Source organism: Danaus plexippus, chromosome 6 (genome assembly GCF_018135715.1).
Source record: "Danaus plexippus chromosome 6, MEX_DaPlex, whole genome shotgun sequence".
NCBI lineage: Eukaryota > Metazoa > Arthropoda > Insecta > Lepidoptera > Nymphalidae > Danaus > Danaus plexippus.
The window spans coordinates 9,331,276-9,349,386 of NC_083540.1; positions in this window are offsets into that span (position 1 = coordinate 9,331,276).

An 18,111-nucleotide genomic window follows, 5' to 3' on the forward strand; every position below is an offset into this window, starting at 1 on the left:
AAATTAATTTTATAATACAATGCTTATACATATTAAGGTAATTTATTTGTGTAATTTAAAAATAAGGATAGTAAATTGTGGTCATAAAAATTTATACTGAAATTCACAACCAATCCATAATGTTAAGCGTCTGAGTCAGACGATGACAGCTACGATATAATCTATTTTAGATGACACTTCAATAAAACGGAGTGCTCCTACGAAACAATGTATAATGTCATTGTCAAGTAATTCCAAAGCGCGGCGTCGTGTAAGGAAAAGCAGGTGTATTTTCTATTCAAATGTAGTGTTTTCTAATGTCATGGCTTCTTTCAAGCCATATATAAACAATAAATATTCAAGAGAAGTTAAATTAATTGTTAAAGAATTAATCTCACCTGATTAGATTTGAATAGAATTAGTTGTAGGTCAGTGAACACTTCTTACCTCCATAAGTCTTCCCAAAAGGTATAATTAAAGTAACATTATTCTATTGGATAGAAAGACTTGAATAAAGATCGTTGAATATTTAAATGACTTTGGTCCATCACATTTTTTTTTTGTTGATTGCATAATGCTTCATTCTCTAACATTGTTTAAGTCAGTATTTATTTTTCTCAGGACTTAGAAAATGTCGAAAGAAATGTGTTATGTTTTCTATAACCGTTTAAATTTTTATTTTCAACTGAAAAACGGGTAATAAATTAGTTATTATTGTATGTTTTAAAGAAATTATTTAAGACAAAAAAAAATTTCGAGAGACAAATACTGATAAATGATGTGAAAAAAAAACTTAAAAAATATATGTATGAAATAAAACAGGTAGTAGAAAACAATAGCATACAAGATTTAATAAATTAATCAGTCCAAAAATAGTTATTAACTGATAAATAAATATTTTATTATAAAGTAATCTTAGAAAAAGGTGAAAAGGTAATTGTAAAGAGCAAGTTTGTTTTTAACCTTATATCAATATCAAGTGTAACGTTACGATGTAAATTAGAGAAGATAATTTACCTTAAGTTAATTGTCTTCAATTATTATAAACTGGCTTATTTAGAATTTAGTGAATAAACATTTCAATTTATAACTATTTGTAATATGACGAACGTTATTTTAAGTATTTTTTTGTAAAATCAATACGTTTGGAGTACATCTGGTTTATGGAAATATAATGTAAAAAAAATTAATAAACTGTTAATTTTTATTATTAAAATACGTTACTAATTAAAAATTTTATAATATACACGAAATAATTAAACGTTATAAATTGTTTTTTTCTAAATATAAACTCGAGAGAGATTCTTTCAATTCGTATCTTTTCAGTCTTGTATCAATAAAATAACGGTCGACAAAAATATTTTTTCTATAGTCTAATTAACCACCCCCATTACAGGAAGAGCAGGGAAATGAAAGGCAACCTTTGTTTTAGGCTACGAAGCCGGAAATAATGTATTCCCTCAGGATATTTCTCGGTGACAGTCTGATGTTGACTTAATATAACTGTCAGAATCGATATCGTGGTATCCGATTTATTATTAGCCTTTCAATATAACCTTTAATTTGAGAGGGTAATTAATGATGACATATGATTTGAATTAATTTAATATTATAAAATTTTATTATCACAAAGTTTCGTACATTTTTGGATAATTATCTGAAGTCCTTTGTTTTTTTCTCTCCTAATTTAAATAATAAGTTTCACTTTAAATAATAAGAACACAGGATAGAACAAATATCTTTAAACACAAATATTTGTATATTAATATGATATCAAAAACAAGGTTTGGTATGAAAGATGAATGTTGTAGCAATAAATAAACCAATTTTTTTTTGAGGCCTAATCAATTGTATATACAGATCAATTAAAAAAAAGTTACATTTGATGTGATCAAATTCACAACTATGTTCATCGGAATTACTTTTTTGTTCTATACTCTACCCTGTGTTTCGATAACTTTGCAATAAGCGTAGTGACAGAAATTTTATCTCTTAATTGTCATCCCAATTCATACAACAAGTAAGAGAATTTTTTGAAACAGAGTCTCAAATCTCTATTGCAAAAATTATATAACTTTTGTTGTTTTTTTCCAACACGAAAACTTCTTAATTGCAAGTTGTAATTTGAAAGATAAAAGTCACGGAGAGGACGAATCTCTGAAGAATTTTAAGTGGTATTGTTTCAAGCATACGTCCATAGACAACAATTTGTAGTACACCGATTTTCAGAAAGTCAAAAATCCATCAATCAAACCAGGGAATATGCTGTGGTTAAGAAGCTCACCATAAGGCTATTGAGTCAGACCCTCTTAACATGAAGTGAATCTGCAAGGTCTCCAGCGATGCTTTCTAGTGCTCTTCCCTATAAATGTGTAGCTCAAAAGATTCCCAGTCTACCGAATTTCAACGAAACTCGTATTGCAAAGATCGGATCCTTTCACTCGGTCGCGAACTGACAAGATGTATCCACCCTGGGATTAGGTACAGTTGGCGGACAACCTTTCATGGGACCTTTCAAACCCTTTAATTACCTTGACGAGGTACTCGTTTTCAGATCACACTACTTTCCATGACAAATCGTACCCGGCGCACCAAACTTCAAGTCAGCTCATCCTTTTTATTGTTTCATGAGACAACATATCGGAAGACAAGGAATCGATTGGTAGTATGACTGTCTGTATTCAGTGTTGTTATCTTTAGGTCTACTTTACGTTATGCCTACTTTATTAACCTAATACTGGTTATGAAATTTATCTATACAAGTGTGGTGAATTTTCTTAAGACCACAATTCTTACTATTCATGTGTGTATAAAAAAATACCGAAAACTGATTAAATTATAAAATTAATCGATTTTCACTAGAAAATAGCTGTACGAAGCATCTGATCAAGAAACGCCCGTATCACGTTTCACAGTCTGAGGGTCAGTTTCCATGCACAATTGTTAAAGCGCCCAATTCCATTGACCAGTGTTCAATTATCTGCTTCTGCACATGACGCAGTTTGAACAATCATCGAGGGTAGTTCAACAAAGGTATTTTATGAGGTAGTATATTTGGAGTTCATGTTATTATATTTCTAAAAATAATTTCATATTATCCATTAAAGCTTTACCATGCCATCATTATCACAATAGTTCTTTGTTGAAAAGTAAATAACAAACCATTTTGCAGTTTATTATTTAGTAAATTTGTAGTAATATTATTGTTAAACAAAAGTGAAAAATTCAAACCTCAGATAGTTTCGATGTATATATCCATCCTTTGAGACTTTCTTGTTTCCTTAAATCGCTTTACTGACACAATACTCGGGTAATTATATGTATCTTTCATTGTACGAGCACTGATCACTTTTCCAAACGATTGGATACGAATATCGAATGCCACTCGCGACCACCTTTTTATTATTGACTGGTGGCGCCAAAGCAATGGCGGCTGGCCGGGAATATTTTCAAAACTACCGACTGCAATACGTCATCTATGAAGTCTCTCATTAGTAATATTTCTAAGGTTACCCACATTATACCCATCATTCATAAAATAACGATAATATTATGTAGTATTGTAACAATTTGTAGTAATGTTACGATATCTTTTTAATTTAAATAGATTTTAGGTTGCATAAATAAACGAATAGACTTAATTAAGAATACGATACTACTAGGAGACGTGAGTAATTAGAATCGGGATTGCATCTAATTAAAACGAAACTGAACCTTCTAGTTATCTCCGGCAAAACGGAACGAAATAATATATGATCAACATTTATATTTTCGTTACCTTTATAAATAATATCAGCCGTCATTGATAAAATTACTATTTCTAGTGTTTTTTATATGTTTTTAAATTCCTTTTGAACAAGAATTTATAAAGACTGCTCATTAAATCAACAATTTTAATTTCAATAATTGTTATATTTTAGATTAAACTTAAATTATACAATGATCTTTTATTTGTAGCTTAAAACCAACTCTTAATGTTGTGACAACGGTTTATAAGTTATTTAAAGATTTTCAAATAATACCGTTCACCATACAAATAGTTAATATCTCTAATACGTATTTAAGACGTTAATTTTAATTAATCCAATCATTATTATATTAATAATTATTATGTATTTCTTTCAATTTTCTGCTACAATGAACTCCGTATGAACAATCAGGACTTTGAAAATTTCATCTTGACGTTTTAGTTTGAATAACCTTAAACCCTGGAAGACTGTAATAACACTATATTTTTAAAGCTTTACTTAAACATTGATTCAAAAATTATTTGGAATCTAAGTAAGGCCTGTTCGATAGACTACAAATGTTGCTCCGTTGGCTTAGAGGCTCAGGTATCAGTAAAGCATTGAGTTATTAATGAACTTATAATAATAATCCGATTCATTTGTCTGGTTATATGGTATCATATTATTTTACTCGAAGTAAAATCTACTTAGAATTTATTAAACAACTGTATATGGCTCCTTCATACTTCCAATAAATTAACTATGTAAGTGTAATCTCCTGTTACAGCTTACCGCAAGCCACAACTACCGTACGCTTCAATGTTCGTATGTATATTTATGTTAAAGTAAAAACGGGATGAATTTACTTCATTTATTTTTAAATAACCTTACTTCCTTGCTTTTTTTATGTTTATTTTCTGAAATCATGAGTAGTACAGCACATAGTTTTAGTCTTTAGTTAATTGCTTTATGTTTACCACATAAAAAAGAAAATAAAGAGAATGAGTCTATGGTTATAAAAATTGCTTTATACCGCTAACAACTTCTTAATTATCATTCTTTCTTTGTCCGCATTGTGCCGGATGTACACTGAACTTACTAACCACTACTTGAGGGCTGCGGTCTGAACGCAGGGGAAAAATGAATGAATGAGAGGATATGAGATAACAAACAATCAATTTATTTCATGAAGTTAGAATGTTTTATTAAAAAAACACGAGTCTAGGAGTTTGGTCTGCTTTTGTATGAGACACTTTAATTAAGTTATTTTGTGGTTACGGTTGTAAAAGTGAACAATTCTGAGTAAGATGTGGAATAACAAAATTTTTTACATAAGGACTATATATATATTGATATATATAAACAATCGGGTTCCATTTAAAGAAATACATATTCTGTTTCTCAAGTATACTGAGAATTACTTCTTCCTTAATTCATACTAAGCCAGAATTATTCGATTATAGCCGAAGGTATTCGATTTATGTCACACATATATTCTATGTAGAGGGCTTGCATAGTAATGAAACTCGTAGTATCAAATAATTTATTACTATATGACACAGTACTTCAACCTTAAATTAATGAAAATATTTTGACAAAATATAAACAATTGGATGTTATAATTTGTATAAACAAATTAAAACATATTTTTTTTAACTAAAAGTTATACAGTTTAAACGCAATCGTTTCGCGTTTTAATAAAAATTTACAATTTTGATTTATAGAAGCTAGATGACTAGCTCATAACAACGAGACAGATCACTGTGACAGAAAGGTGACGTTATAACTAAATCTCTTACTCGGACGACCTCCAGAAACATTATAAAAACCAATCCAGAAACATATTTTATAATACGTCCATATTGGTTAAGACTAGTCCAAAATATTTTCGTTATGTATATTGCAATCACAGCTTACTTAAAACAATTACTCATTTTGCTGTATTATCGAATTGTTTTAACTAAAATTGTTCCCATGTTATGTTATGAAGCTAATGATGCAAATAGAGTATAAAAAAAAAATACATTTAAATATTAAAATTTAACAAAATATTACAGAATCTATTATTTTGTAGATTGGGGTCCGTCCAAGTAATGGCTACATTAATACTACGACAATTACTATATTTTTCTAAGTTTGATAATCTAAGCGTAATCATTAGTAGAATGTTTGTTTTCTTTAAAATCCTTTTTTTATTTAGAACACCTCTCGGTCGATCACCTATGAATCAGCTCAATCTGACTCTATCCTAAAACTATATGCATTACACATTTTTAAGATATTTCATTGATGTTATATGATGTGTACACATGCTTCTGATTATTATTTAAAGTCAGTTATCGAATACCTAATCTCTATCATATTTAGTACATTTTATGATAGCCTATTTAACGAGGTAGTGAAATATATTTTAACTTATTTAAATGAGCAATACTGCTTTTGTCTTGGTGATTGCAAACTATATTTTCGTTGCAAACTGCTGAGATTTTTATAACAGTATTTTTTTCTCTTTACGGCTTTAATCCTTAGCGGAAATATTGTTATCAACTAAATTAGTTCTATTTTCCATTCTTGAATAATGGCCTTTATTTTATGCATTGCTTTGTTTGCACAATATATTAAGGATATTTTTTTCTGAAAAACACAATGTCTAAAGTTATATGCTATAAAATTAAGGTATTTAATATGTGTAATATATATTTAAGACGTTAATTTTAATAAACCCAATCATTATTATATTAATAATTATTATGTATTTCTTTCAATTTTGTGCTCCAATGAACCCCGTATGAACAATCAGGACTTTGAAAATTTCGTCTTGACGTTTACACTCTTGAGTTTCAAATTTTCATGCAATTTATCACATTTCTTTGACTTTCATCAACTTTCATCGAGCCGAAAATTGTTTACCATGAAATACATTCATCAGAACATATTCATGCTTTAAAGTTATTTATATTTGGAAGTTTTGAATTCTTAAAGCATACAAGGACTGAATTAGAATATGAAAATTTATAATGAGATCTAAGATTTTCGCGAGTATTCATTTAAATGAAACTAGTATTTTTCGGATTTACTACGCGGATTTTATTATTTAAAAACTACATAATCCCGACGTTTCGGTTACTTTGCAGCAACCGTGATCACGGGCAGACGAGGTGTAAATCCGAAAAATACTAGTTTCATTTATATGAAAATTTATTTTTAAGCCGTAGTTCATTAATATAATTTTAGCCGATACTATTTTAAACGATCCTATTTAATTTAATTCATTGGGTTAGTAAGGTTCTTGAGCCGGGATTTACACTCGCGTACGAGTCGCGAGACGAGGCACGCGCAGAAGCACACGGTGACAGTTTAAATAGTCGCTTGAGATTGTAAATTAGCGTTCTTATTTCCACTGTATTGAGACTGGTATCGTTTGTAATTTACGCGACTCGTACGCGTGTGTAAATCCGGGTATATTCACATCTAAAAATCTCGAAGACAATTTTTTCTATTCAATTCTTCTCTGGCATAAAACACCTGCATAAAACATAAACAACATTTTAAAAATACACACGTCTATACACATATTGTAAATTATTTCCTTACTTAAAAACTTAGGGCCACGCGTAAATCTTTTCTGGTCCTAAATGTTACGTACATAGTATATCTTTTAAATAATCTGTGCAATATGATAGGGCAGTATACATATAAGCAACGTCCTAATTTACTCAAAACAATCATTAATTTTTTTATGAAATATATATTGTATTATAAAATGGTCTTTTAAGAATACACGTAATATGACATAATTTTAGTAAAACGGTATCAGGAGACCATTTTTAAGGTATATAGTACAAGGTACTTCGTAAGTAAGCTAAGCATTTAAATTAATTTACTCAGACACGACTCACTGGCTCCTGTCCAGACACGTATAAAATATTAGATTAACGTTACTCAGACTCCCTCGTTTGCTGTGTTATAAACTACTCAATGTTGCCATCCTTTTTTGGTTTTTATGTGACACAGATATAAAATGTGCAATATTTTTATCGTATTTCATTTCGAAATTATTTGTAACTTGAAATTATTTGTACTTCATAGAGTGCGATGATTGAGATGCATGTGAAAATGATCTGAATGAAAATAAAAATAATATATATGTTTTGAATTAAAATGAATATGAAATTATAATAGCATGTTATGTAGATAATATTATTAATAGCGTAAACAATCTTAGACAATTTTAATTTCAAAATTAAGTGATTAATACATATAAAAGTTTAATTTTATTCACTGAATTACATCAGTACTAAATATAGAAATAACACAGAGGCTTGTTTGGGGCAGTAGTTTGTAACAGACCTTTGCTTTGTAATAGATGCACGTAATTGCACCTAGCGTAGCATCTAATTAAGCTGAAACTGAGCCTTTTAGCTTGCTTAAATTAACTTTTAAACAACCTGCAAAATTACAGACTCGTCAGCGTTACGAGTATATAACACTTTATTTTTTTATAATTACATTTTTGATGGCGTCCTGAATCTGAATTTGAATTATAATTGAGAACTACATATGTAAGTGGGTTTAATCACAATTCACTAATAAATATAAGTTGTAAAAAATTAGTTATTATCTACTATAAAACAAAATCCACTCTTAAGATTTGATAGACACATGATAAAATAATATATATATAATTTGCAAAATTAATGAGAAAACAAAAGATATGAATTAAAGTTTGATAGATATAGTTTATTTAACTAGTATAATAACATATTAAAACCCCGAAATTTATTAATAAACTTTAAGAAGATTATAAGGATTTACATTTTAGTGCAAACTTTTAACTCCTGATCTTTGGGAGACATTCCCATATAAAGCGTTTTGAGTAGTTTCATTTTGTATATTAGATCTTTGAAACAATACAGTTCACTTATAATTAATTGAAATATTTGTCTCACTGTAGGGTAAACTTTAATCGTTATGTTAAAACAGTCTTGAAAATAAGGAGATAAAATTTTATATACTTTATCATCTTCTGATCGGAATTCATTTTTACCGACTCCACATATTGAAGTTGCTTGTCACAAGTGATACTAATTTAGATTTTTCATATATGAATAATATTTACAATGTGTATCATATCATCGTTGTAATAAGTTATTGAATATTATATCTGAATTGTATAAGCAACCATTAAAATTCGTTTAAAGTACATACTTTTAATAATGGCGTATATCTGTCGAGAAATTTTCTACAATTGACCTTGTACAAGTAATGCAACAGGTAATGGAGAATTACAAAGAGTTCAACAGACCACTAGAGACCACTATATATTGCTTTCATAGACTTCGCCAAAGCGTTCGACACAATTTCTCATGACGCGATTTGCCAAGCTGGTCATAATGGTACTACAACACATTTTTGACAATCTTACTGGCAGTCAGAAGGGATTCGTGTTAAACAAGGTCGACTTACGCACCTCAGATTCGCGGGCGATGTTGTCGTATTCACTGAATCAAGTAAACGACTAGAAAAAATGATAAGCACCTTCAATGAAGAAAGTGAAAAAGTGGGTCTCAAAACGAACGAGAATAAAACCAAAATAATGACAAACAGCCTCATAAACGCTATAAACCTAAACGGGAAGCTAGGATACGTGAACAACTAACACATACCTAGGAAAATGTCATTCGACAAAAGTGAAGATCTAGAGGTAGACCGGCTTATAAACATGAGCTGGAAAAAATTGGGTCTCTGAAAGAAATCTCAAAACAGAAAAATCCTGTGCACCTAAAGAAAACAATCTTGGATACCTGTGTTTTACCCTCTCTATCGTATGGTTGCCAAACGTGGACATACAACACTAAAATAAACACTAAAGTAGTGTGCCAAAAAGCTGTGGAGAGAAGCATCCTGAAACTAAGAAGGATACAAAAAGTGAAAAGCGACAACATAAGAGGAAAAACGCAAGTTATAGACGCCTTGCAATATGCTTTAAAACAGAAGTGGCAGTGGGCAGGACATACAGCGAGATAGACAGATAAAAGATGGACTCTAGAGACAATTTTATGAATGGAACCAAGAGGAAAAAGGAAAAGAGGGCGCCCTCGAAAGAGGCGGATAGAAGATATAGAAGGAGTAGCGGGAAGTGAATGGATGGAGAGGTCTGGAAGACGCTGGAGGAGGCCTTTACCCGTGAAGGGGTTCCGATCAATGGTACTGAAGAAAGTAACGATAGCGAATAGAAGACATGAAAAGCAAATTTATAAATACATAGACTTATATTTATAATTACTAATTGCACGTCGCTATATTTGTAATATATATTCAAAAAAGCATGTAAAAATAATTGTGGATTGGAAATAAACGGGGCATTATTATTATTATTACCTGTCGAGATTGATGTATCGAATATAAGCAAGTAAATTAACTACCGCGGTTAACCAACTACGTGGAATAGCTATAGAGATTAACTACGCCGAGATTATCTCCACGTCATATTATATGAAACAAGTGTTATGGCCATAAGCTGCATGCGAGTCTGGTAATTAGTAAATACCAACGCAAAATGCTAGAGGAATATACGCAGCATGTAACACTCTTTTATCAACAAATTTACAATCTTATTATTTTATTAAAAACAGCCTTACTAAGCGGTATTTAAAATATATTTTACTTTTATAGTAAATCTAACAATACATTGACCATGTTCAATATATGAAGTTAAGTTATCAAACTAATTACTTTTGTTTATGGCATAATTCTATAGTAAAATATGTGTTAATTCTATGGTAGCTCTATTTATATAGTTTGTTCTCTCTTCTTAAATCGATACTAGCCGTTTCCTCAGACTGTTTTTACAGTTTGTATGAGATTGAAAGCAGTAACTAATTTCATATTTATATTTCACAAAACATTTTGATAGACATACGGAATTTCAATTTAAAATAACTAAGCAGTGTTTGATGTTTAATGTCGTATTTACGGCTTTTTTAAGACTTCTAAATATATTCAAAATAAACAAAAAAACTTATCAATTTAAAACCTTATCATTCAGCAAAAGTCCTTATTAACTTTTTTCATCACTCGAATGTTTCTTCAGTAGAACTAAAATGCTGGTAGACAGGCAGTCACTTTGAAAAAGCTTATATGAAAGTTTTTTATCTTTCTATAATTACTGTAGGAAGCTTGTTGTTTTGAAAAAACCTCAACCAGCAAACCAGATGAGCCAGATAACACTGTTAGAGTTATCCGATTAACAAGGCTATAAATAGGAAAAATAATTATTTTTTTTGTTTTTGTAGTAAAAAAAATAGTATATATTTGATTAACTGAAACTATATCAATAGAATTTTAATGTGCAACTTTTATTTTTTTAATATTTCCGAAGCAATACTTATTGTTCGTTATGAGATCTAAGACTTTCGCGAGTTTTATTCATTTAAACTTATTGTTCGTTTCTTTATAAAACATTTTGACAACATTCGACTGCTTTTCTTTGTACCAAGGTGAGTTTATCCGGGTGCATTATCAAAACCCCTGTTATCCTATTAAAAAAAGTAGAGTGAAATGATTACGAAAGAGACTGTCAAAATGTACGTTACAAAACTCGGCAACCCTAACACGATTTCATTACATTGGAACATAATTTAATTTTTTTTTTCAAAGTATTTAGATGATACACTTTCAGTAATTAATGATTAAAAGTTATGAATCAAATTATGTACTAGATTAGTTCCAGGATCCACAGAACACAAATTAACATTCCAAAATATTAACTCCAATAACTATATTTTAAGTGTTATTGTATCAGCGCAAAAATATTTATAAAAAGACATTATTTAATAGATACGGGCGTGGTTGCAGCGGTCTGGCCTTCTTACTTATTTATATATTTAAATAGCATTATAAAAATCTATAAAGGTTCATTAACTTTTAAAATGTATTATATATAAGACACGTATTAGTACCGCAACAGTTTCATGCTTGTACGTGGCGTACATTAGAATGTAAACAAATGAGCCTTATTTTTGTACGTTGCATTTCTCGGGGTCACTTAATTAGCATCAAATGTTCATAATATTGTGATGTTTATATTTTTCTCTAATACAAATGTTTTACCTCGGATTTTTACCTTTTAGATGTTAAAAATGAAGACAGTACTTTTTGAAGGCTAATTTTTTCTTTCTAAGAAATTGTGTACATATAATATTTTTATAACATTAATATAGCACTTAAGGTTTTATTAGACTTTTTTGATTACAATCACATATTGAGACAGGTCAATATTTTTGATAAAATAACGGATAAAATGAAAAAGAAACACAACATTGCGCTACATTCCGTTGTACGAAGTGAGTATCGACCTTATTGGAGTTCCATTTAATTGTCCGCTAAAGTACGCCGCAGATACAAAGATACTGGGACTGGTAGTAAAAAATAAACACTATTTTTTTACAACAAAATTGTATTATTGGATCCGTACTTTAAAATTGTCGTTTTGTCGTACTGTCCACTTTGAGCTCAAATATCTCCTCTATGGTTTGGAATTTTAATATCAAATTACACAGCTATTTATTATAATTTTTTAACCCTTATCCATATTTTTTTCCATCTTTGGTTTTTACTTTGAATCACTCAGTTCGCAAAATGGAAATCTTAAAAAACTTAAAATGGTTCTTTTTTTAAAATCATTTCATTATTATGGATTTGTCAGTACTTGTAATAGAAAGTTGTAATAACTAAAGTTATCCAGCTATCTTTTATAATTATGTTAACTGATCTGAGTGTGCTATTACAGAGTACTCATCACTCAACTGATTAGCGGTGAATATACTCACGTATTCAAAGGTTGGTCAGTTCAATTATTCCCGTGACCAATGATATACACAATAAGACCTAATCAAGTACTCTGTCAAATTAATTTACCTAAAAGTTAAGGAAACCGTACGAACAACCAAAACAAATAACGTAACTGTACAAAAATATGTACAAAATTTTAATAGACTATACTCGTCTGTAAACCGAAAACTAGTTGATATAGAGATATAAAACATGGGTTTAGGAAAAGCAAGAAATATTAATATTAATATAGTAAAGTTTGAGTAAAATTAAATGTCACAATTTCATAAGAAATATATAAAAACGAACTCTCCCTGCCAACCTGCAGCCTGTAAAGTAAATGTGACTGCAAATTTTAAAATCAGACCGACCCTTATTTTTACATGCTAGAGAATAGTGTATTTATTTTATTGTAAACTTTTGTGTTAAAGTTCAAATGCTTATATGAAGTTCTATGTAACTTTACAGTAGCTTTAATAGAAGACAGTTTGACCATGTTTCCTTATAAATTTTGTATAAACATTGTTTTATTTCGGCCATTATTAACTAGTTCGTCGAGGAAACAGTAGCAAAGAAAAAATATACCTATATTCGACAATTTAAAAACAAGAAACAAAACATATAGCTTTTTTCAACCACTACACTATATTGTCCTTATTTTCTTAGTAACAAGACTGTTAGAACATAAATATAGATGAATGTCAATTTCTAGAAACAAACTACAGTAAAATTTATTATTAAAAGTTGGAAATTCATTTCTTATCGGCCGTCTAATTTTATGAGACCATTCATTTTCCAGATAAGATCTCGTACCGGGCCTACAGAAAACAATATGATTTATGTTTTTACTGTAACTGCTGTACCCTACTGAATCTTCCTTTTTCTCATTTTATTTATTTAAATGCTTCGATAAGGAAATTGAACCCGTAACATTGCCGTAGACAAATAGATAAAAAAAATATTTATTTCATTCTAACACGAAGAAACGAATTGTGTCATACATTCAGGTTAAATAAATATGTGAATGAACTGAAATAAAAAATGTTTAAGGTCTCGTATTGACTATTTGATTATATTAACGTTACTATGGTGTCGTTAGGTTTTATTGAGTATCTCACTGAAATGAAAGCACTCCTGTAAAATTTTTGCCATTTACTCCGAACAATTGAAAAAAAAAATCAAAGATTATGTATTAATCTACGTAACCAAGTATTTTTATATTTAATATTTTTTTCGTCGTAATAAACATTACCGAAGTTGTATTAAAAAAAGGCTACTACTCGAACCCCTTTTTTATTTAACACACATTTTTATACTTTCCACATTACATTTTCTATTTTGACATAACATTACGTTTTGTTGAACAGACCTATCCTGTGATCTGTATTCAATATGTAGGGTTTCTTTTTGTATTTCCGTCGTAACCTGATACAATCTTCGTATATAATAATATCATTAAATTTTCTGGAGCCATTCCAAGCGACGTCGAGTAATTCTTCGTGTTATGTAACAGCCACTGATTTATATGGGAATAAAATTGATGGAATCCAATATGTCTAACGATGTAGTTGGCTACTTGTAATAATGTTTCAATTGAAACATATTTTATTTTTAAACTTTTTATATTATGATTTCTAAAAGATTAGAATGGAATTAAATATAAATAAATAGAAATGATAATCTAATAATAATTAAAATATATAAATGTACCTAATGTTTTTATGAAACTATTATGTAAACAAAAATATCGGTTGGTAAGTATTTTACTGTAATTGTTAGTATTATCCGATTTTTCAGTGGTTTTGAATCACGTTTTAAATTTAACTTAATAATAATTGAGACTCATTATTGAAAACCAGGAGTTGACAAGATATCAAACTGTGAATGGCAATTAAAATATATTTTTTAAGACACTATACAAAACAAAATATTCAAAATATAATAATGTATAACAATCCGATGATGCGGGCTATTTTTATCTCCATAATGACTTTGGTTGGTCTGCTGATGATATTCTTTTACCTTATCCTTACCTTTCTCACAGATGGCTGACATGCGATAAAATTACGGAAGGTATTGCAGCTATGACGGTTACCATAATAGAGGCCGAGGTTTTGCTTATTACAACTTCTACAATTGTATTGTATTTTATCTAACACCTGGTAACTTAACCTACTTTGTTTTGTATTCGTACGTCGGTTAAGTTAGAGTTTAATTCTCTGGGATAAAGTTTCAAGAGAAAAGATAGGCAAGTTGAATCTCAGAGATTTGGTGGTTGTTTTTAAGTGCTATATCTATGAACCGTTTTTTTTATTAAATGACAGAGATAAAATAATTTTGTATCAAGTAACTGCGCTTTATTATAACACGATTTTTAAAATAAACAATTTTATCCTCCGTCCGTATAATATTATCATCTTAAAATAATAGTCATCCAAGATTTTTCTTTAATAATTTGTATGCATAACCGTCTTTAATAACACATAATGCTAATAAATGAATCACCTACGCTCAGTTGACAAAACAAAACACAAACTGGGAGAAAAAGAGAACAAAGTTCATTCAGCGCTCAGGGAATTCCAAAAACGCTAATGAATATAATACTAGTAAAATCATATGCGCAAGGAATGTAAGTGTAAAAATAAACATTTCGCAGGTAAGTACGTTAATTTGTACATGTCCGTAGAGAGTTAATAAGGCCGGCCTCATTCGGCTGCGGTGAACGCAATCAGCACAGCCGCATCAAACATTTAAATTAACTTGGTAAAAATGCACGCCTAGATCTCAGTTAATGAGTTTTTTTTTTTAATTTCAATGAAGATGGAGTTATAGGAATAAGGATTACATTTTTGATGAAATTTACAAGTAATAATTTCTATTTAACTTGTTTATTAAATCAATAACAAACGTTTTTTGAAACGATTTAATTATTTTTTTTATATAAATTTATTTTACTATCATTCCTATCTCATCGGGTGAGTGATTTTTGCGATAAGTTAATTGAATCGCTTATGATGTAACACCAGGCTAGATGTAAATGAAGTTGAAATCTAGATGTACGTGCACTTAAGTTTATTATTGAAACTAAAATAACGAAGCGTATCATCCATCAGAACGCTCGATGACAAGGCGAGAAAAGCTAACGGTTGACGAAAATTTGAATTTAAACGTTGCTCTCTAGTTATAAGGTTCATTTTCCTACAAGCATAGAATTTAAATTCGGTGTGGTATAATTTATAGGATTTAATATTAAAATGGTATATTACTTTCTAAAGCCCATTAGAACGGGGTTTCGAAGTATATTTATTTATATTTGAAAAATATTCTTTCACAATATTTAAAAGTATTATATTATTACAGATGTTATGTTATTACGAAAGAGATTCTACAATATTTTTTTTAGTAGAAATAAAAAAAAAAACCACTATAAAGATAAAATTTGATCATACTGTATAAAAACATATTACAATTCGTGTCTGTATTATAAATAATATCATTCTTCTTGTAAAAGTCTAATGTATTAGTAACACTGAATTTATTGCGATTCGTGCACTGCCTTACAAAAAAGTGGTTAGAAGAAGCGTCCACGTGTGGTTTATTCGATAATTGAGAAAAAGCACTACCAGTCTTTGCTGGCCATCCCAACCTCTTTGGTTCCTTTCTTTTCTATCTAACCTCCAATAGTACTGGGAATGTATTCATACAAAGCACCGAATATACCATTAGTTGGTTAATAATATTTTTTGTCGTAATGTTACTATAATAAATCTTAATATTTATCCTAGTAAAAGTGCTAACATTTAGTGAAAGTTACAGCCTGTGTAACATACAGTCGTATTTATATATTTTAGACCAATCAATCTAGTACGCCTTCATGGATGCTTTCCATTGGTATCACTTGCAATCATGCGAGTAATTAGCGAGCTCGACACGTGAGAGGAATGCCTATTGTGGTTGTTGATTAGCACTCGTCGGGATATAATCCATCATTTTATTGAACCCTATTGTCATGTCAGAGTGCTCACATTTGTCTGTACAATATCTAGATCAATTGACAGCGATTACATAGGCGGGTTTTTGATCGCACAGTTAAAATGTTGTAAATTTCGAACACGTTTACTAGTCCCCGCTTACGTAACTATACCGCGAATGATGAGTGCACTGGAGACGTGAGTTGAATGTGGTCTTCGGAATCGACCGATTGGACGGCGTCCACCATGTCGAAGTGATCAGGGTTTCGAGTCGTAAAAATACACTTTTTTAGGATACCAAAAAATATCAAAAGAACTACAGTCCGAATCCGCTTTTAGTGGGACAGGATTTTAAATAGAGTAGATCAAGCCGTTAGTTGTGGCTTCCGATCCTGGGAGCCGTGGCGTGAGAGGCAAGCTAATGAATAGCAAACCGATAAGTCTCGATGGATCGTTATATCACCCTCGAATGTATACTTTCAAATAAAAGCCTGTATCAGGAACTGTGTGTCATAATATTTATGAGGTGTATCATATAGTTTTGTTATTGTTTCCGTTTTATAAAAATATGTTTAATATTTCATGTGTAGTGTTCGGATATAGGATTTTACTGATTTATTTATATTTTTTCAAGATCTTTATATTGAAACATATTTAATATCATCCAGGAAATGAAATATTATTGAATTCATGTATTTTTACATATGTTCCATTCGTTATGGTTTATTATAAAAATAAAAATTCTTGTTAAGTTTTTTCCGTTACTTTAAGGTAAGTTGATTTTCTTAATTTATTTTCAATATTTCATTAATGAAAAATAGTGCTTAACTTGTGACTCTTAGCTAAATAAATAATGTTTATACATATATTTATAACTGTCATTTATTACTTACGATTCCAATTTAAACTACCATATTAAAGATTAAAAAAAGAAAAAGATACCATATTAAAGACCAGTTAAAGATTGAATCAATAACTAGTTTAAATAAAATATATCTGGTATGTATTAGTTTGCGAGTGATCACGCTATCCTCCCAGGGGCCCAAGTATCGTTTATGTTTCCTATTCCGGTCCAAAAATATCTTAGCACAGAAAATAAAATATAATATTTTGTGAGAAGATATTTTCAAAACAACCAATGTCATATAAGTTTACCATCACCTTACCGATAGAAACGATGACTAAAGAATAACAAAATTCTGTTATTTAGGTAAATGTTTCTAGATGGCTAGCATGTATTATGTAATATTTAAACTGTCACACAAACATATTTCAATATGGAAGTATATTTTATTTAGCGAAGCAAAATTCTCTGATTGATCCAGACTCCCGCTGGGCCAACTTTTGTAGTTCTCTCTTAATGAAGTGATCGCTCGGTTCTATTACGTGGAGACCGGATCCACGCTTGCGGGCTTCATATAACTTTCTTGTTTCTAGCCTTTTCTACGTGTGTTTTTCTTTGTGGTAAATTAAGTTACCCTGTTTATGTTGAGTCGGGGAAATGCTTAAAAACTTTATTATTGTTAAAATACATTAAATGTAATTTGCTGAGAGCTAAGATATTTCTTTTCAAATATCACTTTACTTTAAAAAATGTTCTT